The sequence below is a fragment of the Saimiri boliviensis genome, chromosome 4 (genome assembly GCF_048565385.1).
Source record: "Saimiri boliviensis isolate mSaiBol1 chromosome 4, mSaiBol1.pri, whole genome shotgun sequence".
NCBI classification, from domain to species: Eukaryota; Metazoa; Chordata; class Mammalia; order Primates; family Cebidae; genus Saimiri; species Saimiri boliviensis.
Window position 1 is genome coordinate 81,255,674 of NC_133452.1, and position 19,424 is coordinate 81,275,097.

A 19,424-nucleotide genomic window follows, 5' to 3' on the forward strand; every position below is an offset into this window, starting at 1 on the left:
TGCAGTTTATTCAACATTCCCAAGGGAAAAAAACACTCTCCCAGCCAAGATTACATTTCCCTAACCGTACACTTGCTCATACATTTCTCTCTGCTTAGATTACCTCATCTTCTCACCAAATCCGTCCATTGAAACTGGACTAGTGCTTCAAGTCCCAGATCAAAACTAGCCGTATGTTTCTCTGAACTCCCACAGTCCTTAGTTAATGCCTTTATTGGGGCATTTCCCAGATTTAGCATTGTGCTATTATTATTATTATTATTATTTATTTTTTATTTTTTTTGAGATGGAGTCTCACAATGTTGCCCAGGCTGGAGTGCAATGACATGATCTCAGCTCACTGCAACCTCTACCTCCCAGGTTCAAACGATTCTCCTGCCTCCTGAGTAGCTGGGATTACAGGCACCCACCACCATGCCCGGCTAATTTTTTTGTATTTTTAGTAGAGATGGGGTTTTACCATGTTAGCCAGGATGGTCTCCATCTCCTGAACTTGTGATCCACCCGCCTCTCCTCCCAAAGTGCTGGGATTACAGGCCCGAGCCACCTCACCCAGCCTACATTTTCTAGTAAGTGCTTTTATTTGCCACCACACATAATGCTACAATGAGCATCGTGTATGCATACTTTTATGTGTCCTTGCTAGTATTATACAAAGTAGATTCCTAGATGTGAAATTGTTAGGTCAAGGAGTATGTTTACTTAAGACTTTTTTTTCTCTTTTCTTTTCTTTTTTTTTTAAAATTTTACTTTACATTCTGGGATACATGTGCAGAACATGTAGGTTTGTTACCTAGGTATACATGTGCCATGGTGCTGTTATTGTTATTGTTATGAACCCATCATCCACTGCTACTGTCTGATATGTCTCTGTAGGCCCCATAACCCTAGCAAAATGACTACACATAGTAGGTTTTACATGAATGCTTAATGAATCACTGAACCTACTGTTTCTAGCCTAAATTCCCTATTTAAGATCTCAACAAAATCGGGATTTTTAAAGTTTCATTGTATTTAAGAGTTAAATCATTTTTCTTATTTAGTACCAAATTTTACCTTGGCATGTATGACATGACATTGGATATATCATAGTTCCATTTCTCTACCTAAAACTCACAGTTCTGGGAAAATGAGAAATGTCTGCCATTGGCACCTGCTCAAGCACTGTAGTCACATGTAGGTCAGGCAAACACGACTGACTCTGATGCTAACTGCTCACAGGGCTTCAGGTTTTACATGACCTAACACACCACCTCAAGGCTGGCTTTCCTTTTAAATTCCAGTAGTCCAGAAAACTATTTATTTATTTATTTCTCTGCAGTAGGTCATAAAAGGTGACATTAATGCTATAGAAAAAAAATTACATTTGAATCCATTTATAGCTGAAAGAGAATATGGTTGGTAGTGTTTTTAGGAAGAGCTCTTCTCTCAAAGAAAATAAGAACAGTTTATATAATCACTGGTTTTAAAATGTTTTTGTTATTTTTGCTAAGATGTCTTAGATCAAGACATCTCATCAATTCATGTTCTCAAGTTTCTACCAAGTGACATTATAACGGGCATTTATGGTCCTTCAGGAGATGGGTATTACTCACAGAAAAAAAGCAGTATATTTTAAGCTCCTATTTTTTTTAGCAACATATGAAGTTAATTTTGTTAAAATTCAAATTCCATTTCCCCTTAATGCTACTATTTCTTTCTTTTTCAGGTTCAGAAAATTTCCCCCAAACTCAGACATTTTCATATCCCTATTAAAGATTGTTATAACCTCTCCTTATGACCGTTTATAAAATGGCAATCCTTCATTTCTCTGATAGGACTTTTTATGTTTAAATGGAAATAAATGTATGTGGTAGGCAAAATGCTAAATGGAATTTATGTAAAAGAGAGACCAGCGAAGCAAGCTAAGTGTGAGCTTAGCCCTGGGATTACATGTGCGGTGGTGTCCACGGTTAAGGAGAATGGCCTCGTCATCTTCCCTATCTACTCCGTTACCTTTCCCTCTGCAGGGAACTCAACATGTCCTGACAGTACTCCTGGTGACATCTAAGCACAAATGCAAGTGTGATGTTGTCAGAATCAAAATGAAATTGCTAATGTCAAGAAAACCCTGACAAACAGGAAGGCCATGAAGAGAGGGTTCTCATGCGTGTATGGTAACAGAAACTATCACAAAAGGCTGCAACACCCACAACATTGCACAAAGGCCACTGCCATCTTACACAAACAAAATACCTCTGCAAGGACACCTGTCCCGCAACCGCCTGTCCAACCTCAGGCTGGCATCACCCTTGTTGTTGATCTTTGTCGCCAGGGATAATTATTTCAAAACAGTTATGAATTTGTTTCCTTTAAAAGCCTTTGTCTTTCTTTACCTTCCTGAACATTCACAGAGTTTACTATGGCATGTATATTCCCATTCAATACTCCATCCTTAAATAAATATCATTTCTTTTAGAGAGCAGTCTTTGGTTGTTACTTAGACTGACACAAGGGTTCCTAAAACAGGGTCCCTGATGCTATCCTTTTAAGTAAAAATGAGGATAAGTATTCAATAAATATTCTTCAAGCTGAGTTCCTGGTTTCTCAGAAGGGATGAAACATAGGTTACATCTCAGAAATACCACCCCTGAGTAAAAGTAGGTTGATTGGTTACTCATTAAAAACCATGCCTGAGGTCTTCCTTGTCTTTAGCTGCAGCCTTTCAACACCCATCGCCCTCCCTGAGTCCCCTCAACTCTTGCCCTCCCCTTGCATAGGTAAATAGCCAGATGCATATTTAAGTTTTATCACAGCATGAGGGGCATTTTTGATGAAAATCATATTTTTGAAATAATTAAGAAGCTCACCTTATGGAGTTTGCTGGAGATTTTTAGAGCTGTAACACTGAATTATTCCTTCCAGGTGCTCCATATGATCCCTCACTGTTTTTCTCAATGAATAGATGTAGGTTTTCAAAGCTGGTCACTCTCCTGAGGCACTCTGTAATTCCTATGGTTGTTCACCAGGATAGTAGAGCCTGATAGAGAACACAGGTTTGTATAATTTTTTAAAAATTATTATTATTATTTTAGACCGAGCCTCCCTCTTGCTGCCCAGGCTGCAATGGCACAATCTTGTCTCACTGTAACCTCTGCCTCCCGGGTTCAAGCCATTCTCTTGTCTCAGCCTCCTGAGGAGATGGGACCACAGGCACCCACCACCATGACTGGCTAATTTTTGTATTTTGAGTTTTGCCATGTTGGCCAGGCTGGCCTCAAACTCCTGAACTCTGGTGATTCGCCCGCCTCACCCTCCTAGAGTGCTGGGATTATCGGTGTGAGCCACTGTGCCCAGCCTCATATAGATTTCTTATTCCTATTATAGAGGTTCTCAAACTTTCTTGGTTCTCAACATCTTTAGGGTTTCAGTACTTTTTTCATGGAAACTCTAGGCCTAAAGAAGTACCTAATTGTTCTGGCTTGAACAAAATAAATATTTTTGATCTTTTTTCCTCCAGTGGCTCCATTCTTATGTTTATGACAGACGAGCAAGTGCCTAATGGGTCTAAGCAACTTAATAACAGCAGTTTGCATGGCAGCTGGCAAATGTCACTGTGTTTCCCTTGAAATTTAAAAATGTCCAGCTGTAGCCCTGTGAGCTCACTACCCTGCCCTGGGGCAACTGGTGTAAGTTCGGAAACACCATCTTTATGTTTTACAGCAGTTAGCAAGCATTCCAATTACAATTCATATATGATGTCCTTATGAAAAACAAAATTGCTATGATTTCATGTCTCTCTAGAAAACAAAACGGTGACATATGTCAACATGGATAGATCAAAATGCAATGTTAGGTTCAAAAAAGGCAAGTTTCAGAATAACATGTAGAAAATAATAGCTTTTATGTAAAATTCGTATCTTATTTGTGCTGGAAGGATACACACTCCTTCTAGGAGAGTGGTTATCTCTATGGAGGAGAAAGTACGGGACTGGAAGGAGAATATAGAAGACCTGCATTTTATCTGCAACATTTTAGATGTATTATTAAAATACGCAAGGGAAACATGAACAAAGGTTGGTATTTGTCAATGTGGTGAGCCACAGGTGTTTCTTATACTAGTCTTTGTATTTTCCTATATTAATTTTTTTTTCAACCCAGAAAGTATTAAACCCAGTATTTCAACCCAGAGCAAGAATTAAAATGGTAGATCTTTTCTACATATGATCAACCCTTATGGCTATTTAATGTAGTTTGGGATCATAAAATAATTCTGATTTTCAGATGGAAGGGAAGCTAAAAAAAAAAAAAAAAAAAAAAAAATTTGATTTTTTTTCTGGGGTCAGAAAGAGCCAGATAATTAACTACTTACTCTGTGTGAAAAAGCCCTAGCTGCTGTGTTTTACAAACCAGTTGCTTGTTAATGCTAATAAGCTGTAACTTTTGCAACTAATTAGTTCCAGAAGGCAGATTTAGATTCACATTCAGATTCAACGCATTTTCATGTTGAAGAAGAGACCACATCTTGCAGGTTTTTAAAAATTTTCAGTATCTTATGTACAGTAGGTATTCAATGAATGCCTTTAGGATTAGCAAAACTAATTTATCTTTACTTAGCCTTTCAAAAAAATTTAACGATAAAAACCATTAAGGCACAGCTTTCTGGCAGCTTTATAATGTTATACTCCAAAATTAAAACATTTAAAAAATAATAAAAATTATTTATTTTTAATAAATTCTTATTAAATATATTATTTAATAAATCAATATTTAACAAACTATTATTAAAATATTACTTAATGAATTACTTAATATTTAATAAATCATTTATAATTTATTTAATACATTATTTATTATTAAAATTATTTGTTTTTTAAATGTCATTTTAATTCTGGAGTATAATATATTTGTATGGTTCAAAAAAAGAAGGTTTAAATTGATATGCCATGAAAATAAGACTTGATCTTCAGCCACTCAATTCTCTGAGAGGCAACCAACGTGACCAGTTTTTGTGCATATGTTTAGATAAGAGGCATTATATATATACCTATATATGTATTTATATATATATTATATATATGCACATGAATATATATATATAAACAAATATACAAATCTGTTTTTAAAATAGTAAATACGTGGCCGGGCGCGGTGGCTCAAGCCTGTAATCCCAGCACTTTGGGAGGCCGAGGCGGGTGGATCACAAGGTCAAGAGATCGAGACCATCCTGGTCAACATGGTGAAACCCCGTCTCTACTAAAAATACAAAAAAATAGCTGGGCATGGTGGTGCGTGCCTGTAATCCCAGCTACTCCGGAGGCTGAGGCAGGAGAATTGCCTGAACCCAGGAGGCGGAGGTTGCGGTGAGCCGAGATCGCGCCATTGCACTCCAGCCTGGGTAACAAGAGCGAAACTCCGTCTCAAAAAAAATAAATAAATAAATAAAAAATAAATAAATAAATAAAATAGTAAATACATGTCATATTCATGGCTGTAAATACCATCTAGGATGACATTGACCAGACAATCATTTGGATGTCTAATAAATTTTTCAAATTCCTGATTTCTCCCTCCGAACAAGCTCCACCTATAGCTCACTCATTCGGCTGACAGCAACCCCGGCCTTCGGGTTGTTCAGGCACCCCTGACTTCCCTCTTTCCTTCACGCTACACATCTAAGCTGTCAGGAAAGTCTGTGGATGACTTTGAAACATTTCCAGAATCTGACCACTGCTCACCACCTCCTCTGCTGTCACCTAGTCCTGGCCACCAGCATCTCTCACTGAGACCACTGTCTCACCATGATACTCTGCTTTTTGCCAGCTAAAACTAACTCTCCTTTTCCTGACTAAAAGCTGTTCAAGCTTTATGTTAGCCTTTTTGAGCTGCACAGACTCCATCTTGGCTTCTTCATTTTAGTAACCTTCTCCCCATTAAGTTCGTAACTATAGTATAAAGCAAGGTCAGACTGACTCTGGGCACCCAGAAATGCCTTTGTTGATAAGAGGCCGAGTAAGTGGTATCAGCAGAGCCTGGAAACGCAGCTGCAGTGGGCGCCCAGAGCCCCCTTATCTATAAGTTGTATATCTTCCATGACAGCTGTACTCCTCACACCTGGCACTGTTTTATTTCTTATGTATCAGTTTTTCTTTTTAACTTTTTGCTTACTCTGCCTTTGTGAAAATTTTGTTTCAGCTAGGTTCCCCGCTTCCTGTTAAAACTAATGTATAAAAGAACATCTAACTTTTTCTTCGGGGCTGAGAGAATTTTGAGTGATAGCCACTCTGGATCGCTGGCTTAATAAAGGACTCGTAATTCATTCTCAGAGTGTGGCACATTCCTTGACTTGCTTGGGTACAACAACCACACTCTACTTCCACCTTGTCTCTCTCAGTCTATTCTCTGCCAAGCGCAGAGAGATCTTTTGGATTGTCTAAGTCATAAATGCCACTCCTCTCAAACCCTACAATAGGCCCAGTGCAGTGGCTCACATCTGGAATCCTAGCACTTTGGGAGGCAGAGGCAGATGGATCGCTTTAACCTAGAAATCTGAGACCAGCCTGGGCAACATGGTGAAACAGTCTCTACAAAAAATACAAAAATTAGCCGGTCATGATGGCGCCTGCCTATTAGTCCCTGCTGAGGTGGAAGGATGGCTTGAGCCCAGGAGATGGAAGTTGCAGTGAGTCAAGTTGGTGCTGCTGCACTCCAGCCTGGGAGGCAGAGTGAGGCTCTGTCTCAAAAAAAAAAAAAAAAAGCAGGCAAAATCCTGTAATAGTTTGCTTTTACTCAGAATACACGTAAAAGTCCTGCATTGACGAAATCCTCCATGTAGGCCCTGTGTTAATCTGCCGCTTTGTCTTCCCTACCCTCGTGCTCTCATGCTTTCTGGCTCACTCTGTTCAGCCTTGCTGGCCTCTCTGCTGTTCCCTGCATTCACCAGACACACTCCTGCCTTAGGACCTTTTCTAGCTCTCTCTGCCAGCAACTCTTTTCTCACAGATCTTCTTTTGGCTAACTCTCTCACCTCCTTCAAGTCTTTGTTCAAATCTTGCCTTCTGAGGCTCAACCTGACCTATATATATATATATATATTTCTTTTTTCTTCTTATTCTTTTTTTTTTTTTTTTTTTTTGAGATGGAGTTTCGCTCTTGTTACCCAGGCTGGAGTGCAATGGCACGATCTCGGCTCACCGCAACCTCTGCCTCCTGGGTTCAGGCGATTCTCCTGCCTCAGCCTCCTGAGTAGCTGGGATTACAGGCATGTGCCACCATGCCCAGCTAATTTTTGGTATTTTTAGTAGAGACGGGGTTTCACCATGTTGACCAGGATGGTCTCGATCTCTTGACCTCGTGATCCACCCGCCTCGGCCTCCCAATGTGCTGGGATTACAGGCTTGAGCCACCGCGCCCGGCCATTTTTCTTTTTATTCTTTTCTTTTTTTTTGAGACAGAGTCTCGCTCTGCCACCAGGCTGGAGTGCAGTGGCATGATCTCAGCTCATTGCAACCTCAGCCTCCCAGGTTCAGGCAATTCTCCTGCCTCAGCCTCCCAAGTAGCTGGGACTACAGGTATGCGCCACGACACCCAGCTAATTTTTGTGTTTTTAGTGGAGACAGGGATTCACCATGTTGGCCAGGATGGTCTCGATCTCTTGACCTCATGATTCACCTGCCTCAGCCTCCCAAAGTGCTGGGATTAGAGGCGTGAGCCACCGCACCCGGCCAACCACAATATTTAATAGTTTCTCTTCTCCACAGGCAACCCCTGGATCTCCCATGGCCTGCTCTACTTTTTCTTTTAATCTTAGAACTTACCAGTTTCCAATATACTATATATTATTCATGTTTGTTGTTTATTGACTGCCTCCCTTAACAAAGTGTAAGCTCCACTATGGTTGAGACTTTTGTCTATTTTACTTATAGATTTATCCTAAGTGTCTAGTGTGATGCGGGACACACAGCGGATGTCAAAGGTATTTGTTGGATATGTGAATAATTAAATAAATTATACTCTGCATGTTGTTTTGCATCTTGTTTTCACTTAACAATATAGTTATTCAAAAAACTTATCTTGAAAATCTTGGAAATCTCTTATTAACACATTGTCTTAGTCTATTTAATGCTGTTATAAAGGAATACCTGAGGCTGGGTAATTTATTTAAAAAAAAAAAAGAGGTTTCTTTGGCTTACAATTTTGGTAGCTGGGAAGTTCAAGATTGACAGCTGCATCTGGTGAGGGCCTGGTGTTGCTTCAACTCGTGGCAGAAAGTGGCAGAAAAGTGGGCATGGGCAGAGAGATCACATGGTGAGAGAGAAGCAAGAGACAGAAACGGGAAGCTAGACTTTCAAACAACCTGCTCTCTCTGGTACTAATCAATTTCCGGAAGAGGAAGAGCTCACTCATCCCCATGGAAGGGCATTAATCTGTTTTTGGGGGTCCTTCCCCATGACGCAAATACCTCCTACTAGTAGGTCCCCGCTCCCCAACACCCTCACACTGGGGATATTTTCTTTCTCTTCTTTTCTCCTTCCTTCCTTCCTTCTTTTGCCTTCTCTCTTCTCTCCTCTGTCCTCCTCTCTCCTCTCTCCTCTCCCCTCTCCCCTCTCCCCTCTCTCTCCTCTCACCTCTCTCCTCTCTCCTCTCTCCTCTCTCCTCTCTTCTCTCTCTCTCTCTTTCTCTCTCCTCTCTCCTCTCTTCTCTCTCTCTCTCTCTCTCTTCAAGGTCTGGCTCTGCTGGAAGTGCAGTGGCATGATCTCTGCTCACTGCAACCTCCATCTTCCAGGCTTAAGCCATCCTCCCACCTCAGCCTCCCAAGTAGATGGGACTACAGGCACATACCTCCACCCCAGCTAATTTTTGTATTTGTTTTTTTGTAGAGATGGGGTTTTGTTATGTTGCCCAGGATGGTCTCAAACACCTGAGCTCAAGTGATCTGCCTGCCTTGGCCTCCCTCCTAAAATGTTAGGATTACGGGTGTGAGCCACCCCACCTGGCCTGGGGATCAAACTTCAACATGAGTGTTGAGGAGGACAAACCATATCCAAAGCATAGCACATATACATTTCTTTCTTTCTTTCTTTTTCTTTCTTTATTATTATTATTATTATTATTATTACTATTATTTTGTAGAGACAGGGTATTCCTGTGTTACTCAGGGTGGCCTCAAACTCCTGGGCAATACTCCCACTTCAGCCTTCCAACGTGCTGGGATTATAGGCATGAGCCATTGTACCCAGCTCATCCTTTTTTTGTTAAAGAAGCTTATTATTCCACTGGAAAGCTGTATCATTTATGTAACCAGTTAAGATTGTTTAGTTCTTTTATTTATTTTTACAAATAATATAATAATGACAATCTAGTCCATATGTTATTCTGTTGAATATCTGTAGGATAAATTCCTGGAAGTGGAATTTCTGAGTCAAAGGTATATATATATATATATATATATATATATATATATATATACACACATATATATGCCAAAAATACTGCCAAATTGAATTCCATACTTTCACCAACACAGTTTTATAATTTTGTTATTTTTGCCAGTCTCATACATTTTAAAGTCTTCTCAGTATAGTTTTAATTTGCATTTATTTTGAGTGATTGAAAAATCTTTCCTATACTTCAATGATATTTAGTTATTTTTATATTTTCTATTTAAAATTTTAATTTACTTTCCTATAGGGTTGTCAATCTATTTTTTATTGATGCTTAAGAGTTCCTGATATAGTCAGGAAATTGACCCTTTGTCTGTGATAGGAGATGCAAATATTTTTCTCAGGTTTGTGGCTTATCTTTTGACCTTGCCTGCAGTTTCTTTTATCTGCTTTTTAAAAATTTCTTTTACAGCAACATTCCACTGAAGCCTATGGTTTTTGACCTAGAAGATTTTTTTAAAATGTTTATAAAATTGAAGTCGTCAATGTTTTTACTAATACTGTTTCACCCCTGGGTTTTGTGTCAAAAATAGAAGGTCTTCCTCAATCTGATTTATGTAAAAATTCTCACATGGCTTCCTCTCATACTTTTGCGGTTTCATTTTTGCTTATAAACTTTGATCTACTTGGAATATATTTTGATGTATTATGAGAGAGGATTCAATAATATCTCACCTCAATAACTATCCAGTTGCCTTCAAACCATTGATTGAATGCCATCTTTTTTTCTACCACTTTGAAGTGCCATTATGTTAGTTTGTTTTCTGTTGCTTATAACAGAATACCTGAAACTGGGTAATTTATAAAAGAAAGGAATTTATGTCTTACAGTTTTGGAGGCTGAGAAGTCCTAGGTTGGGAGGCCACAGCGGGCGAGAGCCTTCTTGCTGGTGGGGGTCCTCTACAGATCCCAGGTGCTACATGGCTTTACAAGAGCAAGTGGGCTGAGTGTGCTAGCTCAGAACACTCTTCCTGTTTTTTTTTTTCTTTGTTTGTTTGTTTTGAGATAGAGTCTTGCTCTGTCACCCAGGTTGGAGTGCAGTGGGATGCATCTCGGCTCACTGCAACCTCTGCCTCCTAGGTTCAAGCGATTCTCCTGCCTCAGCCTCTGAGTAGCTGGGATTACAGGCACCTGCCACCATGCCAAGCTATTCCTCTTCTTTCAAAGCCACCAGTCTCACTCTCATGCTAACCCATTAGTCCCTGAGTGGATTAATCCGTTCATGAGGGCAGGGCCCTCATCATCTAATCTTATCTTTTTTCTTTTTTGAGAGAGTCTTGCTCTGTTGCCCAGGCTGGAGTGCTGTGGTAGGATCTCAGCCCACTGCAACCTCCACCTCCTGGGTTCTAGGTTCAAGCAATTCTCCTGCCTCAGCCTCCCAAGTAGCTGAGATTACAGGTGTGTGCCACCATGCCCAGCTAATTTTTGTTCTTTTTTTTTTGTTTTAGTAGAGATGGGGTTTCTCCATATTGGCCAGACTGGTCTCAAACTCCTGACCTCAAGTGATCCACCTGTCTCAGCCTCCCAAAATGCTGGTATTACAGGCACAAGCCACTGTGCCCAACCCCAGTCTCCTCTTAAAGGCCTCACCCTTCAATGCTATCACATTGGGGATTAGGTGCCAACACATGAAATCTGGGGTACACATTCAACCACAGTAGTGATCTTTGTCATATACTAAACTAATAAATGCATAAGTGCATTGGTATCTGCTTCTGGAAATTCTATTCTGTGCCATTGATTCTTGTATCTTGTGTATTCACGCCCACAACTACTGCTTCCGTTTCTGTTGGTCTGTAGTGAAAATGCTATGCTGTGTCATTGCATTTACTGTCAGACTGTCTCCAGATTTTCTTGCTGCTTATTTTTTAACTTGAAATTTAAAATCAGCTAATCTAGTACCTTTCAAACAATATCAATACCAAAATCAAGATACTGACAAAGACTAACACCAACAACAGCAACAACCACAACACTGTAGTATTTTGTGGGCTCCTATTACATTCATACTCTTCTCGTGAAGAGTGTGCTAAAGGCAGTAGCTCCAATCTTAGCTATTGCCTTTAGCATATTTTTTTTTTTTTTTTTTTTTTTTTGAGACAGAGTTAAGCTCTTGTTACCCAGGCTGGAGTGCAATGGCGCGATCTCCGCTCACCGCAACCTCCGCCTCCTGGGTTCAGGCAATTCTCCTGCCTTAGCCTCCTGAGTAGCTGGGATTACAGGCACGCGCCACCATGCCCAGCTAATTGTTTGTATTTTTAGTAGAGACGGGGTTTCACCATGTTGACCAGGATGGTCTCGGATACCTGACCTGGTGATCCACTCGCCTCGGCCTCCCAAAGTGCTAGGATTACAGGCTTGAGCCACCGCGCCCGGCCGCCTTTAACATATTTTAATCATGAGAAACAAAGTCTATTCCTGTTTTGTTTCTGAATTTTTTTTTTAATTTTGAGATGGAATCTCACTGTGTTGCCCAGGCTGGAGTGCGGTAGTGATCTCAGCTCACTGCAACCTCCGCCTCCTGGATTCAAGCAATTCTCCTGTCTCAGTTTCCCAAGTAGGTGGAATTACAGGCCTGTGCCACCACACCACCACACCCGGCTAATTTTTGTATTATTAGTAGAGATGGGATTTCACCATGTTGGCCAGGCTGGTCTCCAACTCCTGACATCAGGTGATCTGCCCGCCTTGGCCTCTCAAAGTGCCTCCCAAAATGCTGGTATTGTTTTGATATAGAGTCTTATTACAGGTGTGAGCCACCGTGCCCAGCCAATTCTTTCTTTCTTTTTTTGAGGCAGTGTCTCTTGCTCTGTCACCCAAGCTGGAGTGCAGTGGCATCATCCTGGCTCACTGCAACCTTCCCCTACCGGACTCAAGCCATCCTCCCACCTCAGCCTCCCCAGTAGCTGGGACTACAGGCGCTTGCCACCGCAGGCTAGTTTTTAAATATTTTTTTCATAGAATCAGGGTTTTGTCATGTTGCTCAGGCTGGTCTCAAACTCCTAGGCTCAGGCAATCCAGCCGTGTCAGCCTCCCAAAGTGCTAGGATTACAGGCATGAATGACCGCGCCTGGCCCACATTAATTCTTTCTGAATCAACAATGTCTAGTTGTGGCCGCTGTCTCAGTTTCACCTCTATCGCTGGTTTGCACTGTTGTTCTGGGTTCTGTGCTTCGGCATCCCGATACCCTTCTGTTCACTTTTTTCATTCTCAGTTCATGCTATATAGCATATTTAAAGCGGTTTGTTCAAAATCATAATTATAAAGGACTTACCAGAATATACCTTTCATTAACTTCTTTTAGATAGAATTCTTATACTCTTGAAACAGTCTTTCAGTCACTTCAATTCAAACCGAGTTTGTGATTCTAACCTTTAAATTTTGAAGTATGCTTTCCACTTGAGTTCTTTCAGATTCAGACAAACGACTGGTTTCTACGAAACCACGCAGGTGAAGAGCATGTTTTATCGTGCGGCTTTCCATTCCTTAGCACTGTGCTTCCATCTGTAGTCAATAAGTATACTCCACAGGGAAAAAGAAAAAAAATGAATTGAGTAAAAGAATTTTTACGTGAACTGTCAGTAGACATTTTATAAGATTACTTTTCTAAGCTAAAATAAAAGTTCTACCCACCATTGACTAAATATATTTTAAAGCCTACAAGCAAAAATAAACTATAATTCACAGACATATACATGAATACATAAAAGATGGAAGAAACCAAATATGATAAAATTGGTACATTTGAAAATTAGAATAAAGGTCTGTAGGATCTGTATGAGAAATGCACAACTATATATGTCTTGTGGGGATGAAAAATAATAACCAACATTTGGTGTGCAGGTGCTCTTTGACTTATGGTGGGATCAGGTCCTAATAAATTCATTATAAGTTGAAATTATTGTTTAAGTCAAAAATACATTTAATACTTAATCCACTGAACATCACAGCTTAGCCTCGCCTACCTTGAATGTGCTCAGAACACTTTCATTAGCCTGCAGTTGAGCAAAATCCTCTAACACAAAGCCTACTTTGTAATAAAGTGTTGAATATCTCACATAATTTATTGAATATTTTACTAAAAGTGAAAAACAAAATGGTTGTGTGAGCTCTCAAAGAATGGTTTCTGTGGAATGAATATTGCCTTTTCACTGTTGTAAAGTTTAAAAATCTTAGTATGAACCATTGTAAGTCAGGTACAATGCTAAGCATTCTATTGAATCCACGGCATGACCCTGTGGACCAGGTGCAATTATTATCCTCATTTTGTAAATGAAGAAACCTGAGGCTTAATAAGCAATTTGTTGAAAGCCAGTCACTTACCAATTGGTAGACCAAGATTCACACTTAAACAGCCCAATCCCAGGCCACTATACTGCTACAATGCACAAAGAGCTAAAATGGGAGTATGTGAAGGATTTCTTCCTGCATGGTGCAATTCTGAATTTTTTTTTTTTTTTTTTTTTTTTTTTTTTTTGAGATGGAGTTTCACTCTTCTCACCCAGGCTGGAATACAATGGTGTGATCTCAGGTCACTGTAACCTCCACCTCCCAGGTTCAAGCGATTCTCCTGCCTCAGCCTCCCAAGTAGCTGAGATTACAAGCGTGAACCACCACACCTGGCTAATTTTTGTATTTTTAGTAGAGACAGAGTTTCACCACATTGGCCAGGCTGGTCTCGAACTCCTGACCTCAGGTGATCCACCTGCCTCAACCTCCCAAAGTGCTGGGATTACAGACATGAGCCACCATGCTCTGCCTATGAATGATTTTTTAAAATCAGCTTCATTAGGTTTAATAGACATAAAATTCACCAATATTGAGTGCACAATTGGATACATCTCAAAAGAATAGTATACAATAATGTAATCACCACCGAAGTCATAATATAGAACATTTCTGTCATTGTGAAAAATTCCCCATGCCCTTTCAGTCAGCTTCTCCCTCCCATACTCTCTGGCTCTTAGTGACCACTCATTGGTCTCTTTTCTGTCATGTGAGTTTTGCATCTTCTAAAATTTCATGTTAATTGCATGATATAGTAGTAGCCTTTTGAGGATGAATTTTTTAATTTACATAATGCTTTTGAGGTTTATGACATTGTCACATGTATCAGTATGTTATTGACTTTTAAAAAAGAGACGGGGTCTTGCTCTGTTGCTCAGGTTACAGTACAATGGCACAATCATAGCTCTCACTGCAGCTTCAAACTCCTGGGCTCAAGCAATTCTCCTGCCTTAGCCTCCCAACTAGCTAAGACTACAGGCATGCACCACATCTAGCTAATTTGTATAAATTGCTTTTTTTCAGTAGAGATAGGGACTCACTCTATTGCCAACGCTGGTCTGAACTCCTGGCAACAAGCAATCCTCCAGAATCAGCCTGTTATTCCTTTTAATGGATGAGTAATACTTCATTGCATGGGTGTGCCACAATTTATTCACCAATTGATAAGCATTTGCACTGTTTCCAATTTGGGACAATTATAAATAAGGCTGCTATGAACATTTGTTCACAAGTCCTTGTATGGATATGTTTTAATTTCTCTTGAGTAAATACTGGAAATATGACTTCCAGGTTATATGGCACACAATACAAAATGGGTTCATAGGTGAAAATCACGATGATGGTATGCAAATAACTGTCTTTTGTTAAGACCCAATAGGCCTACAAAACCATATTAACATAAAAGGACATCTTTTATTTCAGTTAATCATTTCAATGATAACCTCTTTTATTTCCTTTATTTCTTATTTGTAATTAAGGATACTAAATTACTTTTTAATTAATTATCCAGAAATCAAGGGAAAAATGTAAAACAAAATCTCAAATTTCTAGGTTGACCTTGACCCTGAGACCCCTGGAACTGGTGACCACAGTCGTAGGGTTATGTTTTGTTTTGTTTTGTTTTTTAATATTTCCCAAGGCCTTTCCCAAAGAGTCTGGAACTGTCTTTGCACTCCAAAGAACCGAGAGACAGTATTTTGTCAGGTACAAAGCTATTTTCCTGAACCAATAGAGGAAACAACACCTCTTCATAAACTGTCAGATATCATGAGACTTATTCAGTATCACAAGAATAGCTTGGGAAAAACCTACCCCCATGTTTCAATTACCTACCACTGGGTCCCTCCTACGACCACATTGGGATTTTTACAATTCAAGGTGATATTTGGGTGGGGACACAGAGCCAAACCATATCATTATGTTTGAGGGCTGGAGAAACAACAATAATGGGCAGCTCCACTTAGTAACTGATATGCTATACTGGTGGGTGCTAACACTTAGAATCAATAGCCTTCTAGCCTAACTGACATTCTTGCTTAGTGCTGAGTCCTCGCCACATTAGTGAAGAAATGGCTTGATTCAAAATTGGATTTCAGCATACAAAGTGGATTCTACAATGTCAAAGACAAATTTTCCCAGTTCTCACATGTTTGTTCTTCTCAAGATTTCAGGTAGTGCCAGCTACTCTACATCCTAGAGACTTGATGAATTAACTAAAATACTGATAATGATATGGACAATGAAATCCAAGCTGAGATAGTTTCAGATGGAGATGAGGAACTTGTTGGGAACTGGGGTAAAGCTATGTTTTAGCAAAGAGACTGTTGGCATTTTGCCCCTGCCCTATAGAGGTTTGTGGAACTTTTAACTTGATGGAAATGATTTAGGGTATCTGGTGGAAGAAATTTCTAAGCAGCAAAGCATTCAAGGGGTGACTTGTGTGCTGTTAAAAGCATTCAGTTTTTAAAGGGAAACAGAGCATAAAAGTTTGGAAAATTTGCAGCCTGACCATGTGATGGAAAAGAAAATCCCATTTTCTGAGAAAAAATTCAAGCCTGCTACAGAAATTCATATAAATAACAAGGAACCAACTGTTAATTGCCAAGACAATGGAGAAAATGTTTCCAGGGCATCTGGCATGAGAGACCTTTGTGGAGCCCCTCCCATCACAGGTCCAGAGTTCTAGGAGGAAAAAATGATTCTGTGGTCTGGGCCCGGGGTCCCCCCTGCTCTGTGCAGCCTAGGGACTTGATGCCCTGCTTCCCAGCCACTCCAGCCATGGCTAAAAGGGGCCAAGGTACAGCTCAGGCCCTGGCTTCGGAGGATGCAAGCCCCAAGCCCTGGGAGCTTTCACATGGCGTTGAGTCTACAGGTGCACGCAAATCAAGAATTGAGGTTTGGAAAACTCCATCTAGATTTCAGAGGATGTATGGAAACACCTGGATGTTCAGTCAAAGGTTTGCTGCAGGGGCAAGGACCTCATGGAGAACCTCTGCTAGGGCAGTGCAGAAGGGGAATGAGGGGTTGAAGCCCCCACACAGAGTCCCCACTGGGGCACTGACCAGTGGAGCTGTGAGAAGAGGGCCACCATCCTCCAGACCCCAGAATGGTAGATCCACCGAGAGCTTGCACCTTGCACCTGGAAATGCTGCAGATGCTCAACACCAGCCTGTGAAAGCAGCTGGGGGTGGGGGTAGGGTGGCTTTACCCTGCAAAGCCACAGAGGCTGAACTGCCCAAGGCCATGGGAGCCCACCTCTTGCATCAGTGTGACCTGGATGTGAAACATGGAGTGAAAGAAGATGATTTTGGAGCTTTAAGATTTGACTGCCCTGCTGGATTTTGGACTTGCATGGAACCTATAACCCCTTTGTTTTGGCTAATTTCTCCCATGTGGAATGGCTGTATTTACCCAATGCCTGTACCCGCATTATACCTAGGAAGTAACTAACTTGCTTTTGATTTTATGGGCTTATAGGCAGAATGGACTTTGTCTCGGATGAGACTTTGGACTGTGGACTTTTGCATTAATGCTGGAATGAGTTAAGACTTTGGGGGATTGTTGTGAAGGCATGATCGGTTTTAAAATGTGAGGACGAGATTTGGGAGGGGCTGGGGCAGAACGACATATTTTGGCTCTGTCCCCATCCAAGTCTCACCTTGAATTGTAGCTCCCATAATTCCCACATGTTGTGGGAGGGACCTGGTGGGAGACAATTGAATCAGGGGGCCTGTTCCCCCATACTGTTCTCATGGTAGTGAGTAAGCCTCATGAGATCTGCTGGTTTTATAAGGGAAACCCCTTTTACTTGGTTCTCAGTTCTCTCTTATCTGCTGCCACGTAAGATGTGCCTTTTGGCTTCTGCTATGATTGTGAGGCCTCCCCAGCCATGTGGAACTGTGAGTCCACGAAACCTTTTTTTCTTTATAAATTACCCAGTCTTGGGTATGTCTTTATCAGCAGCACGAAAACAGACTAATACAGACACCTAAGCTGGAGTGCAGTGGCAGGATCATGACTCACTGCAGCCTCAACCTCCCAGGTTCAATCAATCCTCCCACCTCAGCCTCTTGAGTACTGGGACTACAGGTGTGCAACACCATACTCAGCTAGTTTTTTGTACTTTTTGTAAAGACAGAGTTTCACCACGTCACCCAGGCTAGTCTTGAACTCCTGGGCTCAAGCAATCTGCCCACTTCAGCCTCCTAAAGCACTGGGATTACAGGCATGAGCCACCGCACCTGGCCTAAAATACACAAGCTTTAAATAAGTCAGATGGAATAAGAGTTGCAGAAAGAAACCATCAGAGTGACTTCTTGGTAATCTTGGTAACATAAGGGTCCAGTGATTACTAAACTGCCCAACTCCTTGTGCTTTGTGACTCAGATTCTCCATCTGTCCGAGTGATGCTATAAATCTGTTTCATAGAGCACAAGTTCCTTTACTCTAAAAAGAAAGTTCATGTCTTAGTAGCATAAATTCCAGAAAATTAAACTGCAGTAATTTCTTACAGTCCTCAGTCTTAGAGGCCTTCCCAGATGGCCTCCAGGAGTTAACATAGCTTCCTAATTATCAGAAACCATGTGAATGGCATGCACTTACTGTACAGGAAGCATTTAAGATAACTAAGAAAAATGCACTTCTTTAAGCTCTCTTTAAAGTAACTCTCCAAAATGTTTACAACTTTAATAATTTATATGGGGCATAGTATCTAAGGTCTATAATGGCCTCTCTAGATATTGTACTCAAAGGAAACTGTATCTGGAGCGTTATTGTTCTCTTGTCAAATTATGCTAAAAATTGGTCCATTTGGGGAAACTTTTTAAAAATAGTCTGAGTTAATCTCTGTCTCAGTCAGTTTCACTAGAAAACCAGGAGTGAGGGTCCCAGTGAGATTTCAAAAACAACTTACTTTCAATTTTCTCTTGACTTTGCTATTCTCATCTTGCTACAGGCAGTTAGTCTCCAGAAACCTGAGGGAAAACCTGTCTTTCCTGACATTAGGATGGTGGGAGGAAGCTACAGGGTGTACCCCACCACACATTCACCTGTGGGGCTTGGCATCCAGATAGTACATCCGGCATGTTCAGGGAAGGGCATCCAGATCTGCTCCCCATCACTCTTGGCTCCCTGCCCATGTCTGCTGGAAGGGTTAGGGTTCTGAAACCACTTTTGCAAAACTTATGACAGTGAGAGAAATCTAACATGGCAGATTCCATCTTGCTTCTAACCTCACAAGCTTATTGCTCTTGCTCACTCCTGAGTGTAGGCCAAGATAACCATGGGAGGAATTTATTGTTTACCTTAAAGCAAGGATGATGATAGCCCCTTCCCAAAACTACCCTCCTCCTAGTTCAGGGACTAAAACCACCTTTGTAAAATGAATGAAAGACCAAAAGTTTAGAATTATGGGGGGAGCCTGAATTCTAACAACTATGTAAAGCTCAGTAATAACCAGCCATGGTCCCTAGCTTGCTTACTACTCAGGAGTTACATAGCCAGAGGTCACAAGAGTTATAACTTCCCCAATTGTTCCTACAGATAATATCCCTATTGTAAAACCTAAGATTGGTCTTTGAGATATTTTTCAGACTTTTTTTTTTTGAGACAGAGTTTCACTCTTGTTACCCAGGTTGGAGTGCCATGGCACGATCTCGGCTCACCGCAACCTCCGCCTCCTGGGTTCAAGCAATTCTCCTGCCTCAGCCTCCTGA

General features: G+C 40.8%; 1 protein-coding gene across 1 annotated transcript in view; it reads right to left on the reverse strand.

Annotated features, from left to right (window-relative positions):
- Positions 1-16,735, reverse strand: part of CFAP206 (cilia and flagella associated protein 206) — a 93,047-nt gene extending 76,312 nt beyond the window's left edge. Inside the window, exons 1-2 of the mRNA XM_003922946.4 lie at positions 12,698-16,735; positions 2,850-3,019 (exon numbers count right to left, since the gene is read on the reverse strand). The gene's annotated coding sequence lies outside the window, so the exon portion shown is untranslated. The remainder of the gene's footprint in view (positions 1-2,849; positions 3,020-12,697) is intronic.
- Positions 16,736-19,424: the final 2,689 nt, after the last annotated feature.